Source organism: Denticeps clupeoides, chromosome 16 (assembly GCF_900700375.1).
Source record: "Denticeps clupeoides chromosome 16, fDenClu1.1, whole genome shotgun sequence".
Taxonomy (NCBI): Eukaryota; Metazoa; Chordata; class Actinopteri; order Clupeiformes; family Denticipitidae; genus Denticeps; species Denticeps clupeoides.
Genome location: NC_041722.1, coordinates 19,399,922 through 19,405,921, shown reverse-complemented (window position 1 = coordinate 19,405,921; position 6,000 = coordinate 19,399,922). Strand labels below are relative to the sequence as shown.

The 6,000-nt window shown below is 47.7% G+C and overlaps 1 protein-coding gene across 1 annotated transcript in view; it reads left to right on the top strand.

The window, feature by feature from the left end:
- The first annotated feature begins 1,207 nt into the window (after positions 1 to 1,207).
- cdh11 (cadherin 11, type 2, OB-cadherin (osteoblast)) overlaps positions 1,208 to 6,000 on the top strand; it is a 52,551-nt gene continuing 47,758 nt past the window's right edge. Inside the window, exon 1 of the mRNA XM_028955728.1 lies at positions 1,208 to 1,709. The gene's annotated coding sequence lies outside the window, so the exon portion shown is untranslated. The remainder of the gene's footprint in view (positions 1,710 to 6,000) is intronic.

Genomic DNA, 6,000 nt, shown 5'->3' with positions numbered 1-6,000 from the left:
CCGAATCAGGATGCCAGGGCATGTGTATTAAAAATACATACAAAAGAAAAGATCTGTGTGCTGTGTAATGTTAATACGCTGTGTATTATACTGTTTGACAGTTATACATGCTATGAATACTCTTTGTATATCGATTACTATACAAGACACACACACACAGGACCACCACTAATGGTAATAATTCATTTTATTTCTCACACCAGAGCTCAAACAGAATTTAGCTAAATTTATTGATCACACCAATCACATTAACACCCATCACACATGGAGTCAACTCTCGCATACAACCCTTCAACAGAATGCCAACGTCAGTATATTTATTATATTTATTTACGGACCTTGCAATTTTTTATGTTATTGGACAAAACTGAAGAAACGGGGCTATGATATAAATAACTGTTTATACAATAAGAGCAAACAAGGCAAAAAGTTGGAAGATTTGCATCTCTCCAAACCAGGGAGCTTTTGCTGTGATGGCGGCATTTCACTCCCTTGTCTTCTCTCCACCACCATACGTTCGACAACAGGGACGGTTTACAACCGCCCTGAAGGTTCAAGCCGAACACTTTCTTATCACTCACTCATGTTAATGAGGATCTCATCAAGCGGGTTTTAATGATGACGATATTGAACAAATATGGCTGCCCACTGCTTAATCAAGGTGATGGGTTAAATGCAGAGGACAAATTTCACAGTGCGCACCGTGTGCTGTGCTGCTGTGTATCACAAGTGACAATCACTTCACTTCAAAGCTGCCAAACATACTTCACTTTCTCCTCATACAACAATTACGAAATATGTTTCTTGTATTGGATTCTTCGAAATGGCTCCATCTTAGAGTTAAGGGGCGTCCAAACTTTTGACTGGAACTGTACATGTTTTATGGACTAAAATGTATAGAGCGTCCGTCAAACAGCATGTCTGCAACTGAACAAGAGCCGTGAAAGGTCCTCTCTGGCCCGCAAAGCACGTGGGGAGCAGCCTTCATAGTTTTTTTTAAGGTAAGCGACACCCCTAATTACCCACCCACCTCCACCCACAGCAAGGGGACACAGCCGAGGGAGGGAGGAGGGGGGGGACAAGGGCTCTTTGTGTGGCTGTCATCAGTTTAAGATTCAGGGCTGGAGGAGCCTGTGAAGTGCTTTCCTCGGCCAGCAGGGTCCCGATTATCGTTACTCCGACTTTACACAGACCCCCTTTTTATAGAGGAGTGGGACATAAAACGACCATCTCATTGTCTTGACCAGGCTGCTGTTTCGTCACAATCTTTCTCCCCGACGACACTGTTGGGTCCCCGGGGAGGGCTTTGCCACCATCCGCCTCTCTCGATTGGCCGAATTCGAGCCACTGAGTGCGTCGCGATCTGCGCCCGGGACCGCGCGACAGACGAGGAACTGCTTCCATCTGGAAGCGCCGGGGAAAAAGGAAGCGGGGCGGGAGGAGGGAGGTCACCGCCTGCGCCGAGCTCACTCCGTCTGGCCGTGCGCGCCGGGGATGGTGCGATCTCACTCCGCTGCGCAGCCCCGCTCGGACGCACGCCGCGTGGCCGTGGGGGACGTTCCACGGCGCGTGGACCTGGAGTGCTAGCGCCGGGACCGATCTTGTGGGATGTTGGTCGCGCGTCGACCGTGAGCTGCCCGTCTGGAGCCGCTGATGGGCAGCTGAGCGGCCGGACGTAACGCGTTTACGCACCGCGCCGGTGCGTAAAGGTAAGGGGCGATTTATTTCTTTTTTTTTAAATTACATATATTCATATATGTATGTCTATTCTATATATTTTTAATTGTACAAATTTTACGTTCGATTTTTAAACGATTTCCCATTAAGTTATGTGCGAGTGGAAACGGAGTAAACGGAGCGAAAGGCATGAACGTTCTTGCAGGATGACTGTTCCTACGCAGATCACCCCCTTTCTGCTCAATATTCACTCGCACGATGAGAGTTCAGCTTTAGGGTAGACGGAGCTTTTTTAATTTTTATTTTTCTAAGAGGTGAAGCGGAAAATGCGCAAATATCATAAACGCATCTACAGACGCGTCTATTTTCGAGGAACTTTTTTTTTTTATCGTGCGTACCGTTAACTTTTTTTTAAATTCCTCCTTCTGCGTCGTCACGTCAACGTTTACGGTTCTTCTTCTTTAAAAAGAAATACCACGATCGGCGACGTTAAAGTTTCTCCGTCTTCTTTCATTATCGTGCCGTGGACCGGATACGTGATCCGCGCCGCGGACGCAGGGATCTCGGGCGCTGCTCGTAATTGTCATGCAGGGCACATTTCCACCCGTCCAAAAAAGCAGCCTAGAAAGCTTCGCGGTTCGGGTGTTTTTTTTTTTCCACGTCCTGGCGCTTCAATAAAAAATATAAATCGCGGTAACCGACACCCCCCCTCCTCCGTCCCGTCCTCGCAGCAGATCTGGAATAAAAAGAGAGGTTTAATGCGCCTGGAAGCGTCCAGGTCGCCATAAATATGCACAGCGCGCCCTGCAAGAAGCGCCGCGGCGGGGGCTCGGGAATAACGGGGCGGCCATCTACATCGTACACACCGTTACGGTTCTTATTATTATTATCGATTATTATATGATAAGAACACTGGAAATGAGGGAAAAAGGAGAGAGAGAAAAACCCTCGTGGATCGTGGACACTTTGGTGATCCGCGCTGTGAAAGTCTCCCAGAACTACCAGAAGTCCTGGAAGTGATCAGCTCCACAAGTAGCGGGTCGGAGTCGCTTTTCCTGGGAATATTCGCGGTGTAGAAGATGCGTGCGTCGGCCTCCAGAGGGGAGAGGAGGTTAAAAGGCGCCTCGAAGCGAGCGCGTCATGCAGATGGAGAGCCGGAGGTGGCGCAGGAGGAGGAGGAGGAGGAGGAAGGCGCTCGACAGAGGGTGCTGTTGTTCTTCAGAGGGCCACTCAGGAAGATGGAGCCCTCCTGGGAAGCAGAATTCAATCTAGCCCAGGCTTCGGCTAATGCTGTGGCACTTTGTCAGGATTAACATCTTTCTGGTCGCCGGCTTCTGTTACCTTCGGTGTCACATTACCACCTTGGAGTCGTGTGGAGATGAGGAGAGCGAGACGGTGCGACATCTTGCCTGGTGCAGATATTCCAGTGCATAATGATAAAAAAAAAAAAAAAAACAATAATTCCAGTGACAGCTACGTGTATAGAATGACCTTTAACCTTGACTCCATGTCTTAGTGTGTATGATTTGGCACGGTTTCAGAGTAGCAGCGGCGTCTGGTGGCTGGGAGTCGGTGACGCCGCAGACGAGTGGCCCACGAGTTTATGACATGGGTTTATGTCATTGCCGTCGTGTCCCTGCTTTGTCTCTATCGTCCCGAAACTGGCCGCGAGGGCCGAGAACCGGCCGTGGGCCAAACCTTGCCGGCCATCTCGGTAGGAGCAACGTAGAGAGGCATCTGCCGTGGTCCGTGTTGTACAGGTGGCACCCTGAAGGTGGCTGGCCGGGAGGTTCACCGAGCGAACCGTGCCACCTCTCCGGCGTCTGACCGCGAGGCTTTCCGGGGAAAACCGGCCCGAATGAACGCCAATGCTATTTTGGCAACGTGGTCCTGGGCACGAGCGCGCCGGGCGACATGAAATCATTAATTCCTCCCAGGAAGATTATTAATAGTGCACTTGACACGGAGTGGGGAATCATGGCTTCATTTATTCGAAGCCCTCTTTATTGTGGCGCGCCGACTGCCGGCGTACTAATCACCGCGTGGGTGTGTGGAACACGTTGCTCGCCCTGAAGAGGAGCAATTAAGACGGTTGAAAAGAATGGCGCACTCTCTCTTAAAAAAGAAAAATTTATATATATATATATATATATATATATATGATTTCAACGTTCACCTTGTGATTTTTTTTTTCTTCTTCGTACTTCAATTGTATTAAATGGCTTGCGAAGGTTGCTCTTAATAACCACCTTATTAATGCTGAAGTGACCTGACATGATCTTTATATTCCCATATGCAGTCGAATATGTTTAAAAATTGGCCTTCGCTGCTTTTGTGTTGGGCGTAACTAGTCACGGTTATGAGAGTCATTTTGCGAAATGTGCTTTTGTTATGATTCATGAGGCCGGTTTGCACCGCGAAGGTTACGTCCATCTCTCCGTCTGTCCTCGTTTAGCATAGATTTGAGCGCGGACGCGAGAGCCCAAATTCCCATTAAGAATTCAATCACGCCGAAGCAGCCTGGCCGGAGGTCAGTCCCTAAGTAAAGGTCGAGACCGGGGTGACCTTAGCCACAAAGTGCGTCACAATCGATCCATTTCAGAGGGACACGTGACAGACACCAGGGGCCTGCCAGCCATGTGCATTAAGAGGCTCTGCATAATTAAGGCCCTTTTCAGCACGACCAGGGATTAGACGGTTAGACCTCAGCTCTCTTTGTTTACCTGTGGTCCTCCTGGAGGGGAGGGGTGTTTTAACCTTAAAGGATTTTTCGAGAGCATTTGAATATCGGTGGTCATATCTATTTGTCTTTCTAACTGCAAATCCGGGCTTTGATCAGGCGCTGCATTATCATACGGCGGCGCTGCGTCTCCTCATGATGTTACATCATCTTCCTCTGTTTATCATAAGGGACGCTGTCTGTCAGAGCGGCCATTCTTTAGATGGGTTTCAAGGACGAGAACAAGAACCTTCAAAGAGAAAAACGGGAAGAAAAATATTCTAAATTCTAATTGTATGAGAAGACACCACAGACAGACTTCAAGCTCTGCTTGCCAAATGTTTCTTCATCAGGCAGGATGTATTGGGTGCTCTTGTATATTTAGGATACGCATGGAAGCTGGAAGCCCTCATTTTAGGTTTTTATGGGCCAGGTGAAACGTTTTTTTTAAAACCTACAGACACAATAATACACAACATCATACGTGCCACAAAACACCCCTGACCCTGACACGCACACACGCAGATGTAATATACCTGTACCGTAACCTTTACCCCACCATAGAATACATGTGCACAACAGGCGCTGTGCTGTGTGCATTCTTCCCCAATGTCACTTTGTCCTTTGGCTTGGCCTTTAAAGGAAAACAGAGGACGTAAGGATCTGGTTATGGGTTCGGTTGTGCTGCATTCTGTGTTTTATAGCCATTAACTTTACCCATAATGCATGTAAAATAAAATACTTATTATGTTTTATGCAGTTAAGTGGTATGAAAGATCAATAGGTTTTGTAAAACATAAAAATGGCAATGGAGAAGTAACAGATAAAACATAACAGTTTGGTACGTAGGGTACATAGAAGTCATCTTTACAGCAGTTGCAGGAGTTTAGAAGTCATTAAAAGACCCTATGAAAATGTTATAAAGCATGCACGGGCTATTAGAGAGCTTTTGTTGTTAGTTAGCCTGTGGGGTTTTCACCCATTAGACCACACCAATGATCTCACACCACCAGAACAACCAAGTGTGACAATGGGGTCCATTTAACCAGCAGACGTGTGACTGGCAGCCATTTCATGATGTCTCGCCGTCTGCTTACATGCAATGAACACTTCTGTTGACTGAATGCATAATTAGGGCGCGTTCAGCCGGGTCCGAAGTACCAGCGGTGTCATGTTGTGTTGAACTGAATGCATTTTTGTTTCCAGAAGCTGACCTGATGCTTGGTCTCCATGGCTCTATTTTTCCAATGGTACAATGGCTGTGGAGGGTGCTGTGTGTGTGTGTGTGTGTGTGAAGGGGGGTTGGATCGATGACACACTTCATTACACCCTCTCTGCATCTGCAATAAAGCTAATTGTTGGTTACGCTGGCGTCGGCCATCCCCTTACAACCTCCCCCTTCCTGGTTTCCTCTAAAGAGACATTTCAACACATGCAGGGTGCATGAAACATGGCAACCCTTTACCCCAACCTGGCAAGCCATTGGCCTTCTTTCGTCTTGCCTCTTTTCATGTTTAAACATTGCCTGCGATCTGCAAACAGGGTCTTGAGAAGGCCAGTTTAAATGGACCTCATAATCGATGCATCGCAATGCAGACGTGGAC